Raw genomic sequence first — 16102 nt, 5'->3', positions numbered from 1 at the left:
AAAAAGAGAGGGGAAAAAAGTGCTCTAAAGGATACAACTGCAAGTGTGTTTAGGGATGTTAAACAGATGACCATATTAATGTTTTTGGTTGGATCATTGAATACAACTGTTTACAGTCTCACTGTTTGAATGTCCACTTTGTATGCTTTGATACTGTGACTTGAGCAACTATCTCTAAGATGATAATGTGTAATCTATTAACTGGTGATTTCTTACTGTTTTTGGGTTTTTTTTTTTTTTTTTTTTGTAGTTCTGTATTGTACTCTTATACCGCTTTGTTTTGTTTTTTCTCTTTTTCCTTTTAAATAAAATTAAAAAAAAAAAGAAATTATGGTTACATCAAAACCATGATGGTCAACTTTCTATTGCATTCACTGCTATGAGGTGAGAAACTGTAGGGTAATCTACTACCTGAAGGAAAAAGATACTTTTCTTCAAAAGTATTTTGGGGATCATTCCATTATATGGACAAATTAAAACAGATATGATGTAAACACTTTAGAATACATTGATCAAATTACAACACCTGTTCCTTTACCCATTCGCTTACCCAACTCCATCACCAGCTAAGTAAGGAATAGAGTTATTTCCTCAGGAATTTAAGAAATCATTTTTCCAAATATATGCGCTTTGAATTTGCTTGGGCAATTCAAAACACCCAAAATGCTTTATGAAAAAGCTGGAAGTTATAAATACTTCAAATGTCAAGGGAAAGCTTTTCTTATTAATCCAGCCTCAGGAAAAAAGTAGAGAGCTTACTTCCCTCTACCATTGAGTTTTATTAGGTGGTAATGCAGAAACAACAGTAAAAACACCAAATTTCATTGGATGGTAAACAACATTGTCATTCTACAATAAATGCTGAAGAAGCATTCGCTACCCACTCACCCACTAAGTCTTATGGCAGAGGAAAAAAAAGACAATAGGAAGAGTAAACACAAGGGCTGATCAAAAATTACTGTGCTCTTCCATTTTTAAAAAATCTATCACAATAAAAGACACACTACCATTAATGCCTCTCAAAATATTCTCCCTAGCTTAGAACATACCTATCCCATCATTCTTGTCCCTTTCTGAAGAAGTTCTGCAGTCTTTTTTGATGACAAGCCTCCATGAGATATGATTTAATAATGTATTAAATGCTGCTGCCAAGTACTAAAAAACAGCTGCCTAAAAACATTACAGTATAGTCTAATATGCCTTATTTACCTGATCTGCTCTTCCCAAAGTAACTGTACGAAAGGTAAACATTCCGTATTGATTCAGAACATGAAGTCACAAAAGCATAACCAAAGGCTCTCATGAAATGCCTCGGAAAGTACCAAGAAAAATGGAACAAATATATCTGAGTCAAAAAGATTATTTTAAGCGGGATTAATAGCAATATGCATTTTATTGTGTAATTTTTAAAAATTTCAACATTAACTGTTTTTTGTTTGGCTGGATTTTCTTTTTCTTTTTCTTTTTTTTGCAGTGGGGGGGCTGTTATCAGGAATCAAACTCATACCTCACACTTGCCAGGCAGGCAGTTGTGCCGCTGAGCTAAATCCCTGGCCCACATTCACTGTTTTTGATCACACATCATACAAAAGCTTTTAAAGTTCTTGCTTAGGCATGATGTCCTCTTTCATGTCTTTCGTTGCACTGTCACAGCTTTCCCAGTTGTCCAGAATTAATGCAAAACATTTATTGTTCATGGTTACTTTGACTCTAGGAAAAAACACTAGAAGTTGCAACTGTCAGTCACAGTGAATGAGGTGTATGGATAAGATGGATGTTTTTAGCAGCCTTTTCACCAGACAGTACTCAAGTTAGAGCTTGAATCTAGAAGTACCCCAAAGCCTCATGTGCTCAAAGATGGAGCATTTTAAAGGTGATGGATTACGGTGTGCTACTGGAATTAATGATATGGATAAGGGAAGGGCCACCCTGGGTGTGGCTGGCACTACCCAAAAGGCTGATGGCCTGAACAGGATAAAATGGAGAGGCAGGCTTGCTGCTGCTGCTGCTGCTGCTTCCGCTGCTTGCTGCTGCTGCCTTCTGCCTATGATGCCCCTCTGCCATGCCACCCTGCCTTGGAGACAGCCAACTATGGACTGAAACTTCCACAAACTGTGAGCCAAAATAAACCTTTACTCTTTTAGCACTGAGTGTCTAGTATTTTGTCCCAACAATGAGAAAAATAACTATGATACCTCTATTTTCAGTCACATCTTGTAAAAAGGACTATTAACACTTTCAGAAAGTGGTAGAACCGATAGGATAAGTGTGTTCAAAGGCAGAGGGAGTATTTGGGGGGGTCTAATGGCAATATATCTTTACTGTAATATTTTTTAGTTGAAACATTCACTGTATATTGTGTTTATCCTTATATTTATTGTCTCATGATTTAATTTAAGGCAAGAATATCATAGCAAAAGGGCATAGTGGAGGAAAATATTCATTTTACAGCAGCCAAGAGGCAGGGAGAAAACAAAAGAACTACAGAGAATGGGGCCAAGAACCAGATATAGCCTCCAACATCATGTCTCCATGATCCACTCCTTTCAGGACCCATTTCCTGTTTCTGTCATCCAATAATGCCATCAAATTATGACCTCATCCTCAGGTTTACTCACTGATGAAATCAGAGCTTCTATGACCCATTTTTCAAATCAGCAACAAAGCCTTCAGCACAAATGAGCCTTCTCCAGGACAAACAGGAGCCCAACCCTATATCATTTAAGAAAAGTCTACAACTAACATTTTAAGTCTACAACTAACATCAGGAACAAAAGTTTTCTCAATCAAAAAACTGGAGAAGTTAGACTAGATAACTGGGATGGTCTATACAAGGTCAAATTTCATACTTTTTTATTAATGCCTGGTTATGCTGAAGAGAAATTATGTTTGCGCTTGCCACTTTTAATCATCATAAAATCAAAGGTTATAACCAAGATGTCTTGGTTACTTTTCTCGCATTGCTGAGACAAAATACTTGACCACCAAAATGAAGGAAGGAAATGTTTATTTAACTTACAGTTTGTGGAGGTCTCAGTCCATACTCAGCTAGCTCCAAGGCAAGGTGGCACAGCTAAGGGGCAATATGGCGGCTGCAAACAACAAAAGCAAAAATGGGGAAAGCATGCCTCCTTCCCTCCCTTATATCGTATGATGGCTTCCCGCTCCTAGGCAGGTACAGTATGAGTATACTGCCAAGCCCAGCACTAGACAGTGAACCAATCACAATCACTGGACTCAGTTGCCATCAAAAGGCGCACCCCCATGACCACGGGAGGTTTTGGGGGGACACCTAGACACAAACCATAACACAAGATAATTAGGCAGAAAAATAAAATAAATGACACTCAACTTGAAAATAAACAAAATTCAACAAAAAAAGAGAAATCTACAGAAAATAAATAAAATTATCTCCATTTGCAAATGACTGAATCTTATATTTCCAGCTACTCTACTCTAGAGTCCTCAGCTCGAGCCCAGAAGGTTGAGGCTTATCTGGGAAAACATAGCAAGAAACCATGAAATCATTTTGAAAAGAAGAGGGAAGAATGGAAATGAAGGGGAGGGGAGGGGAGAGATAAACTGAGATAAAACAGAAAATTCCATTTATGATAGCCTCAAAAATCATAAATTTAGAAAGAGATGTACAAAACAATACTATAAAATCTACAAAAGATCAGGGAAGAAATTAAAGAAAAACTTCAGTAGAGAAAAAATCCCATGCTCACTAATCAAAATATTAATATTGTTTAAGAAGTCAATCTCTAAAAACAGCTACAGGTTCAAGACCCAACTCCTTTGAAGTAACTAACAAGCTGATCCAAATCAATCAATCAATTAACCAGAGAAATCCAAGGGACCTACAATAACCAAAACCACCTTCAAAAAATAAACCTGGAGGGTTCATGCATCCTGTTTTCAAAACTTATTATAAGAAAGCTACAGAGATCCAGTGTGGTAAAAGGAGAGAGATTCAGATCAATGAATTAGTATTAGTCCCTAACATTTACACACCATTTAGTTTAATAGGTTAGAGTTGTCAGGCTATCAGATAAGGAAAGAACAACATTTTCAACAAAAATGCTTGGACAACTGGATAGCCCCAAGAAAAGAATGAAGTTGGATCACTATCTCTTACAAAAGTTAACTCTCAATGGATCCAAGATCTAAACCTAAAAACTAAAAACTTCAAATCTTAGAAGCACAAGCATAAACTTGCTTACTTCCTTAGAAGTAATCACAAGCATAAATTTTGGAAAAGGCAAATATTTTAAGATGACCCAAAGAGAACAAATAACCAAAAGGGAAATAAACTGAATTTCTTCAAAATTAGTTTTGTGCTGCAAAAGTCTCAAGTGGTGGCAAACCTACAGCACGCATGCCATGGCTGGCTATTTCCTATCACTGAAAGCTCTAAAAGGTTCACCATCACTGGTCTAGACCATCAAGAAAGTAAAATGACAATTTAGACAGTGGGAAAAAAAAACACCTTTGATAAGAGGCTGGTATCTAAGATAAAAACTTTTACATTTCAGTAATAAAAAAATGAAATAACTACTTTAAAAAATGAACAAATGGAGCCAGGGATTGTAGCTCAGTGGCCTAGCGCCTACCTGGCAAGCACAAGTCCCTCAGCTTGATTCCTGGTACTCCCCCTCAAAAAAAAAAAAAAAAAAAAAAAAAAAAAAACAATGGACAAAGTACTTGAACAGACATTTCTACAAACAGACCAAAAAGACAATAGTCCAGAAGCAATAAAAATGAAAAGATGCTCATCAGGGATATATAAATCCAAACTACAATTAAAAAGCCCTTCACACTCATGAGGATAATTGTAATTAAAGAGAGTAAGTTTTGGCAAGGATGTGGAGAAATTACAGTCTTCATACAATGCTGGTAAGATTACAAAATGCAGCTGCTTTGGAAAACAAGCCAGCATTTTGTGAACAAAGTTGCCATACAATTCAGAATTCTTCTAGGAATACACCTAAAAGCAGTGAAGCATATATTCATGCAAAAGTATGTCACCAAATGCTCATAGCAATATTACTAAGCCAAAACTTTAAAATCTAAACATTCAGCAGCTAATGAATAACAAAACTGTAGTATATTAATACAATGGAAGTATTTGGTCATAAAAAAGAAACATATTACTAATACATGCAACAATATGGATGAAGCTTGAATATATGCTGGAGGAAAGAAGCCAGTTACAAAAAGTTACACATTGAATAATTCCATTTGTAAGACAATGTTCACAGAAGGGAAATCTATGAAGATGGGAAGCAGATTTAGTGACTGTTAAGGACTGGAGGCTTTGGGAAGAAATGAGGGTTAACTGCCAAAGGGTACAGGATTTCTCTTTGTAGGATAGTAAAAACGCTTAAACATTGTGATGATAGCTACACAAGTCTGTGAATATGCCATAAATCATGCTTCAACAGGTGGTCTGTATAATATGTAAATCCTATCTCAATAAACTTTTTTATTTTTTAAAAAGAAATAGAACTTCAGGGGAGTGTTTTCTTTTTTAAACTATTACTCTATTGGGTCACACTTCTAATACTGAAGGACAGACGGTTGGTATTAAGAAAACTGAGTGTTGATTTGTACTTTAGAGGATTCAAATTTCTAGGTCAGTAAGTGCATCTGTAATTACACTAGTAATAAAAGTGAGTATTGCTGGAAATTTAGCTCAACAGCACAATCATCAGCCCATCAAGTGCAAGGTCTTGAGTTCAATCCTTAAGACAAAACAAACACACAAATAAATAAATAAATGTATAAGTAAAATACCACCAGAATTGTTCTCCATGTCCTCATTTAGATAAGACAATCGCTGGTTTTCCGTGTTCTAAATGGAACTTAATTCTATGGTATGCTTATCTTGCAGGATGACAGAGATGTGTATAACACACACAATATGGAAGAAGAAAACAAGCCAAAAAGAAAGTTACTTCCAAGCATGATACATGGATAGCAGACTATTAGTAAGTATCTCTAACTATAATTATTAATAGTCTTCTGCAAATGGAAGATACAATTAACTGTCTTTCATCAGAAGGAGCAGAAAGTATTAAATGAGATACATTCTCTTCTATTATAGACTGGTCTAACCCAAAGCCTTGGGCTGGGGATGTAGCTCAGTCACGTGCTGCTTCTCTAGTATGCAAGAGATTGGGGCTCAATTACATATACATATATACACACACATAAAACCTAAAAAGCATTATACATAATCAATGTAGTAAATGCCTTAGAATAAAATGTATTTCTTAACTACTTAGAATTTCATATAGCTCTGTCACATCTTATCAATAATTTCTTTATTCATATGGTATGTCTCCTGTCACCATTTACTGTATTTGCCAGTATTTTTAGAGGTATTCTTTTAAAATAATCAATATAAATGGACTCTAACACTTAGATTTACATACTGTTTCATGAAACATTTTTGGCACCTCTCACATCATGTATCTACTATACAATTACTAAATTTTGTGCATTTAAAGCATAGATGTCAGAAAACATCTTAAACATGCTGATACTATGATGTGTTTTCTGAGGTAATTTCACAAAAGAACAAAAACATAGTCTGCTACTGTAACAATAAACCACATAGTTCTGGAAACACAGGACACCCTCAATATTGAGTAAAAGAATGATGTGTTACATACGTATGTAACTGATAACTAAAATAATTTTTAAATGAGGAAAGCTATTCTTTAGAAAGTGATCTGTAACACTTTAACAAACTAGTAAACTAATATATGCTGGCATGTCGCATATAAAATGTAATAAAATATACACATGCATTACCTAACAGAGGTAAAATATAGCATCATTAAAATAAACCAAATCTGACACTAAACATGCATTTTTCAATCTTTACTAAGCTTGTTTAGCTTGATTCCTATTTCAAAAACAAAACACTCCTTTAAAAGAAATCCACATTTGTTTATTACATAATGATGAAAAATTCTCTTTGAAATAATAAGCATATGCCAAAATGAATGAGTCTCTTACAGCCATCTTACCAGTTCTTTCAAAAAACTGAAATACAATTTGCATAGTCACTGTGGTTGGCTAATGAAAGCAAGGTGACATAACCAATCAGGAAGCTAAAAATTGGGTAACCATAAAAGGAGAAAGTTTAAAGCTGCCTGGCAACAGCCTAAATATAGAAACAATATACTAGCATGAATCTTAGAATAGATGTGAATACAAGAGTAAAAACTACCAGTTACAACATTTTACTTTCTTAGGGAAAATGTGTATCTTACATTTTATCGCCTAAAATATTAATTTAACATCTTTTCTTATTAGATGCCAATTAAAGAAAAATAAACACTATGCCAAATAAATGGGCCACTTCCAAGTAATATACTATGCTCACATTATTTTATTTATGTTTATGTACATGTATGTATACATTCTCATAAATATGTACTTACTTGCTCTTCTCTTTTCAGAATGAGGCACTTGAATCAGTTCTAATGAATTCAAAACTACAAATTCTCAAAACTGGAATAGCACTGCATTTTTCTACCACTTTTCTCTGAAATTATTTGAGAATCTAATTGTCAAAAAAACTGTTTTTTAGCACACTAACTTGCGTACTTCTTTGTATACTACAATTTTACTCTGGAGTGTATTTTAATTCCCAAAGATTACAATTTGCAGTCTAATGTCCAACGATGAAAATAAAATTATGGGGTTTAAGAAATGACCAACCTTCTTCCATTTGCCATTCTCAAAAATTTTTGGTGAAATAGCAAATTAACTTAGAAATTTCTTTAGCGCTGTTTTAAAACATGTTATAAAACGTGGAATAAATTCTTACATTTGATACTTAATACTTAACATGAAAAATTATTGTGTAAGGACTTAATATCACAAATAAAGCTTACAGACAATGCCCTTACAACATAAGAACACTGAATGGTTTTACGTAACAAAAATTCTACTGAAGAATGTATAACAAGCAATCCACTAACAGTCTTTAAATATTTAAATATCACAAAAACCATACTTTATTTTTACTAGAATACACACATCTGTAGTACATAACAATTATATTCATCATGGGAAGCTGTTACATGTAGATGACATGTCTTAATTCTTTTTATGTTCCCATCCTCTTTTCCTTTCCCACAAAAAACACTATACTTCAAAAACTTAGTCCCTCTCTTCTAAATTATTATTATCAATAAAAGTCAATATTCTCCACTCATTTTGAAATATATTAACGGATTATTTTTTGTTGTCATCTAAATTTGTCACAAACTGGGCTTGTTCAGGAACTCAGTTGTATATTTTAATTATGTATTATGGAATTCAATTAAATTTTGTGTAAACCAATGAAATATGAATGCAAAAAAAAAGGAAAATAAAAAGCTGCTATACATGCATTCACAAGACAAAGTGATATCATACAGAAACACAAATCAGGGTGGAAATACTGAGTAAATAATTTACATCTTTAGTTCTAAAGTTTTGCATATGAAATGCAAGAAAGTTAAAGACCTTGAAAGATCCTTCAAATTTTGATTCTCTAATAACATTTTAATATATCCTACTCTAAAATGTACTGCCCTTTAAGCAATGATATAAATAGATTGGCTTTGTTCATGTATCCAGCACTCATCCAGGACCATTACTACAGGACAATGTTTTAGACACTGCAAAAAAATGATATAATTAGGTCTAACAGAAAACACTGTATATAGCCATATATATGAATGTCATATATAGTAAACCATATATACATATGAAACCAAACATACATATACAAAAAGAAATACAGGCAGTAAAATACCATGAATGAGTATTCTGCATATATGATCATCTGTAGTTCTGTAGTTTCTATGAACTATTGTCTCCATTCTATACTGTTTAATCCTAAGAATCAAAACAGTAGACTTACAAATGTTAATTTAAAAGACTTTACAAAGGCCCTATGATCTTCCTCATGAGGTTTATACTCCCAATTTCATAAGCCAGGCTCCTGCAAACTGACTCTACAAGAAAAGAGTATGCCTTTCTTTCCAATCTCAATTTCAATCATACTTCTGCTCATAACACTATTTATAATTCAGTATGGCCACGAGACTTCACAAGCAGTTGCTAAGCAACAGCAGCATGCTCACTTCAGGGCTATTGGAATCTGGTGCACTGCCAAATGAAAATAGTTAAACTGAGCCTAGAGCCTCCAGAATTTGTAAAAAGAGAAGGGGAAAAAGAAAAGAAAGAGAAAACCCTAAGTTCCTGGATTGACAAATGCAGTAAGTACAAATAAGTTCTTTTCAAGGGTTCACAAACTCAGGATTTCCTAATACTTACATTTATCTTCAAATTTTTTAACATCTTGTCTTTCTTAAGATAAATATTCTAAAGCTATTTTTCTAGAAACAAAAAAATTTTTGACCAGCCACATTACTGTTAATAAATTCAATACTGACCAAAAACAGTCCTTGGAAAGAAGACGGCAGCAACCAGTCTATGAGAACTGACCATGACAATATCAGATCTCTAAAGCCATGAGACAAGAAAGTACCCTTTCTTCAAATACATTAGTTCTGTCTGTTTAATTACTAAAAGATGACTTTTATATACTAGACTGTACTGTCAATTATGAACACCAGTAACTTAAAATATAAGCATATTAGGAAATTTTAATAAAAATCCAAAAAGATTACTAAAATTGTTATTTTTTTTTCACCACTATACTAACGAGGAGAATTGTTATTTCTTAATAGAAATCAAAAAGCCACTAGGTTTCGACATTCATTCAATTGGTAAAAATAAAAAATAACACATAAAAATAAACAAGAATATAAAGAACAATCCTTAAGCTGGTAAAGATAACTTTCAAATAACAAGAAATTTCTATTGGTAGGACACCATAAAACTTCCACTGAAGGCAGAAACAAAGTGTATGACACTACACTTAATGTAGAAATTCTGGCTAAATAAATTAGTAAAAGCTCAACTGTCAAAAGCCGCAATAAAGAAAATATTTAACTCCAAATAGTAAGAAAAAGGTACCTAGAAGTATTTATATGAAAATTTTAAAAAAAGAGAGAGAAACTCAATGTTAAGGTCAATAGCACATTAAAATAACCATGTATCATAACCAAGTAGTTTATCTCTTAAGTGTGATGGTTCAATTTATGAGAATCACTGAATGTAATATATCACTCTGAAAGAATAAGTAATTTAAACCACGTAATTTTAAAAGATGCAGAAAAAGCACTTGACGAAATGTGACACCCTTTTCCAAAGCGCCGGTGCAAGCGTGCATACACACACACACACACACACCTATAATTCCTGCTACTTGGAAGGCTGAGGCAAAAGGATCAAAATTTTAAGACCTATCTGGGCAACTGAGCAAGACCCTGCCTCAGCATTAGAAATAAAAAAGACTGGGGTTGTAGCTCAGTAGAAGAGCACTCCTGTGTTCAATCCCCAGTATTTCAAATACACACACAGAAATCTATATGGGAACATACATGGGAAAATACTAAAAATCAAAAGTAAAAAAGAATGTTTGCCCTCTTAGATGTGACAGTATATGGCAAAGCAGTAATTACTGTAACAGTTAATCCTGATTGCTAATTGGATTGGCTTGAGAGACACCTAGATCAAGAAAGCACATTTCTGGGTGTATCTAAAGGGGTCATGGAAGCATGACCTTGGAAACTATATCTGGTCCTTCATCCCTTTCTCTCAACTGCTCTTCCTAGATGATGTAAGTTGAGCAGCTTTCCTTCTCTGTACCTTTCCACCATGATTATTATGCTTTGGAGCCACATAATCATGGACTAAAACCTCTCCAACTGTGAACCAACTACCTTCTCCCTTAAGTTGTATTTTGTAAGTCAGGTACTGAATGTAACATATAACAAAGAAACCATCACAAATTAACTGGAAAGAGATTGTTAAATGAATGACTAAGAATTGATCAAAATAGTTCAAATATGAATGCAACAGCAAACAGACTAGATATAAAATTTTAAAATTGTAAAGTACATGAAAACTAACCATAAATCTCAAATTACTTATGAAAAAAAAGCATAGTGATATGGAAAAGCATAGTGATATGGGACTAGTATCTAAAATTTTTTAAAAAGACAACTTGAGAAAAACAGAAACATCAACAGAACTCTTAAAACAAGTATAAGATGTTCAATTTTACTAATAATCAGTGAAAACAACAAAAAAAGAAAATACATTTTCATTCATCAGACTGACAACAATTTATAATGAACATCAATGTACAAAAGTGAATAGTCTCATACACTGCTGAAGCAATTAACCATCGGAACCATTTCTAAAAGCGCAAATTGAACTATACATCAACTGTGACATACTTAACACACTTTGAAACGTACGTCTTAAGATAAACTAAAATTTTAAAAAGCAAATGCATCAGGATGCCTACTACTGCTCTATAATAGCAAAACAAAATAAGAAAATACCTTCCAAAAAATGCTAGAATTCCCAATAAAGCACAATAAGCAGTTGAAGAATGTGATCAATCTCTCACCACCATGAAACATACTCTAAGAAATATTAAGTGTAAAAAACTGCAATGTACAACTCATACTAATAAGGCAAACACTGCGGTGGGACATAATCTTTTAAATACTGGTAATATCCTTTCCTGGTTAAAACACCTGTTCAAGACACACAGCCTTACCTTGCATCAGTATTCTCATCTATGAAACCGAATCTACAATAATCTCTTATCACATAAATGTTATGAAAATTAAATAAGCAGAAAGCAGCTTGACATTATAAGCAATGTTTTCTATTTTTATGCTGTTACATTTTTTAAAGCACAAATAAGCTAAACTAAACATGTCACAGACATGCAAGTTATATTTTAGAAGTCTGTAAGGGTAGTAGTAAACCCAGTAAAAGCAGTTCACTTGGAGAAAGACAGAAACATAACAGACTTCCACACACCTGATATGTCAGTTTGAATCTTTTTCACATGGAAAACACATTCACATAATCTATATTTGATCAGTAAGAAAGACTTCTCTGACTTTCTGTCTTCTATGCTAATTATAAGAAAGAGCAGCAGTGACATTAACGATTGTGATTAGTGACTCAGACACTGAGCTCCAGAACATACAAGGAAATCACCATCAAACAATAAAATTCCCAGCATGTTTCATGTGCAAAAAGTGCACTTCCACATTCCTAGAATCACCTGAGATGTCAGTATCCATCCCAAGTTAAAGAAAACTGTTCAAAAAATATAATCAAATTAAAAGTGGTAGTATAAGGGGTCAGTGATATAGTTCAGTGGCACAGTGCCTGCCTGGCAAGGGCAAGGTAATGAGTCTGATTCCTGAAGGGAGGAAAAAAAACTCAAACAAATAAACAAATACATAAAGCAGCAGTATATACCTGTAATCCCAGTGCCTTAGGTATTTCTCTCTCATTTTTTTCTCTTTTTTTTGGTCTTTTTTGTTTTTATCGGTACCAGGGATGGAACTCACGACTACCTGCTTGCAAGGCAGGCGCTTATGCCGATGAGCTAAATCCCCAGCCCCGTATTTCTCTCTCATTGCTGAGACAAAATACCCGCACTCAAAATTAAGAGAGGAAAGGCTTATTTAGCTAGCTTACAGTTCATGGAGGTTTCAGCGGTGGCTGCCTGTCATTCATGGTGGAGGAAGATAGCAAGAGCAACAAGAGCAAAAAAGGGGAGAGGCAAAGATCCTATGTAGGGAAAAGAAGGATCTTTTCCACCCTTTATACTGTGAGCAGATTTCCAGCACTCCATCTCCCTGCCCCTCCCTGCACAAGCCCAGGATGTTTACAAAGTGAGGACCTTGGCCCCTGCTGCCTCAGTCAAACTTACATACTTCTCAAGTTGACACAAGGAATCAACCATAACAATAACCTACAGCCTAAAATTGCTATCCCAGGCATGTTCTCTACACCCTTGGATGTAGAACTACTGAGTAACTTAGTTAATCGTACAATTTCTCAAATTGACACAATGAAATCAACCATAACGCTTGTCTCTAAATAAAAAAGGACTGGGGATGTGACTCTATGGTAGAACACTTACCAAGCATGTACTAGACCATGGGCTCACAAAGCATGACTAAGTGCCAAGCCTTACAAACCAAGCAATAAACAAGAACACTTAGCTAATAAGAGAAAGAACATAATACAGTTTAAAACAGCTCATCCAAAAATCCTGCAGTGTCTCTGAGATGCTCTTTATCAATTAGAACAGATATAGTAACAGAAAATCAGTATGAAATCTCAAAAATTTGAAAAATGAGCTTTCATGAACAGATGTTGAAATGACCTAATTATTCAAAACCATACTTTCTCTGATAATATTTTACAAAAGAAAAAAAAGTAAAGCTCAGAAATAAAAGGGGTATCTGGGTGTGGTGATGCATGCCTGTAATCCCAGCACTCAAGGAGGCTGAGACAGAAGGATCATTGAAATCAGCCTGGGTTACAAAGTGAGCTCAAGGCCAGCCTGAACTACAAAGAGAGACCTCGTGTCAAAAAGACAAACCAAAAAAACAAACAAAGAAGAGGGATAAATTGGGCATGGTGGTACACACCCATGATCCCAGCACTCAGGAGGCTGAGGCAGGAGGATTGCTGTGAGTTCAAGGCCAACCTGGGCTACATAGTGAGTTAAAGGCCAGCCTGGACAGCCCTGTTTCAAAAAAAAGAAGAAACAAGGAACAATGAAAGAAAGAAAGAAAAGGAGTATACCCTGAAGCATCAATTGCAACTGAAGAGAAGTTGGGGTAACAATAAGAAAAAAAAAGAAAAAAATTAGAGTTGAAAAACTGTAAGTTTTGCAATAATTAAGGTCTTCTGAATATCAAGAAAGACTAAACTGAAGTAAGCAAGTTAAAAATTTTGATACCTACACATACAGTGATGATTTCAGAAAACCAGTACTAATAACTTAGGGTAAAGGGAAAATTTACAAAAAAATATTAAACTGACATCAGACTTGTCATCAGCAATACTGAATACTAAAAGAACAATATCCTCAAAGTTGAAAGAAAAAAGTTATTGTTATCCTGGAGTTCTACCAAATAAGTACTCAGCAAGAATAGAGAAATAAAGATACATCTACTAAGTCTAACCAAAGTCTGAGAAAATAGACCATTGGTAAAACAACTACATGAACATATACTGTAGGTATAAAACAGTAAAAGATACTAAGAAGGAATTCACATAAGGGAACCCCCTATGCTATCTAAAAAAATAAAAATAAAAAAGGTAAACTCATAGGTAGAGTGACATAACTGAGGATTCATAATCTTCTGAACAAAAGTCCCAGATAATTACAACACTGGAAGCTAGCAGGTCTCAGAGTTGCAGAATATGAGACAAGGGGAAAAAAAGAAAGAAAAACTTATCAAATAAAAACTTACCTGAGTTTCAGGCTAGTTAAAACACAAACAAAAAAATTCAGTAGGTACTATAAACAAGAGACATACTTTATAACAGAGCAGCATAGAAAAGCTGTATAATTAAAGGATGAAAAAGCCATATTACACAAATCCTAACCCCCACCAAAAAGGAGGCATTCCTATAAAATCTATGTGTAACAAAAGTTTTCTTTGTTGTTTTATGTTTGATAGCAGAAATCGAACTCAGGACTTCACGCTTATCAGGCAGGTGCTATGCCACTAAGCTATTTACCTGGCTCAACAAAAGCTTTTTATGTATTAAAAAATCATTCAAAGTCAAAAGTCAAGTAATGGTATAAAAACACATGTTCCACCACTAGAAGTAGTTATCTTTAATATACTTGCATAATATCTCAATCACAGCAAAATTGATTCTAAAAATATTCAGGAAGAAAATAATCTATAGGTACATACCCTTTTCTAAAATCTACAAATGAAATAAAAATAAGTACTGTAACCCCCAACTAACATGCTACAATTGAAAAAAAAACATAGAATTGTATATAGTGCACACGTAAATTTTTCACAAGTATATCCAAAAGAAAATATATTAATACTGACCTTTCCGGTGGAGAAAAGAAAATCTTAATAAATTCAAAGACCAAAAAATAAAGTAAACTACACAAAGCCATTTCTCTGACTGTGAATTAATAAAGTTAAACACACCAACAGGATGAAAGGAAAATTATTTTCTAACGAATTAAAAAAAAATCTGGATCAAAAACAAATTTAAAAAATAGGGTGGATTTCTTGGAAAAATAAAAAGGTGCAAATCGCCTAGTAAATTCAACAAAAATGAAAAATGATATTCAGATGAAGCCAAGTGTTAATTGTATATAGTATTGATTTCAAAAGCACAAGCTCAAAAACACTAGAAATGGCCAAAAGGCAAGGAATTACAATAAAAGCAGAAAATTATGAGAGAAAATTCAAAAGATAGCCAGCAACCAAAAAAACTAAGTCAATTCTTTGGAAAATATCTATTAAAATGAGAGAAATATAGCAAGCAATATCAAGAGAAACATAATAAATAGTATTAGAAATTATAAAAGACATAAGAATAAGGACATCTACTTGGTTTAAACATTCAAGTATTAAAATAATCAATGAAATGTAAGAAAAGGCTAAAGAATGTTAAATGCAAATCTAACAGTGCAAAGTAGCTGCCCAAAAAATGTCACTACAAAATAAATTGCAGAATAAAAGTTTACAAAGGAGAACAGAGGCTATTCTTAGAATATTATGTTTGGCTCTGAATATCACAGATACAGGTTTTAATAATAACTTTAAAGTAAACAAAAGGATGATCATGCTAAAGAACAGTCTGGAACAACATGAGAATATTAACCTAGAAAAACACAAAGTAAAAATTTCATAACTTCAGACACAATAGGGCAGAAAGGAATGGAAAGACAAAAGATAACTCAGTATCCAACAAAAAACAAAGAACTGCCTTATGAAATCAAAGATGCCTTCTTTTGTCTTTTTATGCTGAAGGAGAAAATAGACAATAACGCATCAGGAATATGTAAATACTAGATTCATTTGCAAAGTGCACTGTTAGAATTACTTACCCATGTCAGTTCATTTCAAAAATTCTGTGACTCTACACTGTTTACTCAATA

At 33.8% G+C, this 16102-nt stretch overlaps 1 protein-coding gene across 4 annotated transcripts in view; it reads right to left on the bottom strand.

Annotated features, from left to right (window-relative positions):
- Atf7ip (activating transcription factor 7 interacting protein) overlaps positions 1–16102 on the bottom strand; it is a 185917-nt gene that overhangs the window by 94525 nt on the left and 75290 nt on the right. The window contains exon 2 of one of the 4 annotated variants that reach the window (XM_063238258.1): positions 3020–3092. The exons of the other annotated variants lie outside the window; for them this stretch is intronic. The gene's annotated coding sequence lies outside the window, so the exon portion shown is untranslated. The remainder of the gene's footprint in view (positions 1–3019; positions 3093–16102) is intronic. 4 annotated transcript variants of the gene reach the window in all.

The sequence above is a fragment of the Cavia porcellus genome, unplaced genomic scaffold (assembly GCF_034190915.1).
Source record: "Cavia porcellus strain 051 isolate PalLab524CR breed Dunkin Hartley unplaced genomic scaffold, mCavPor4.1 scaffold_27, whole genome shotgun sequence".
Classification (NCBI taxonomy): domain Eukaryota; kingdom Metazoa; phylum Chordata; class Mammalia; order Rodentia; family Caviidae; genus Cavia; species Cavia porcellus.
Note: the sequence above shows the minus strand (reverse complement) of the source record. Positions and strands in the feature narration are given on the sequence as shown.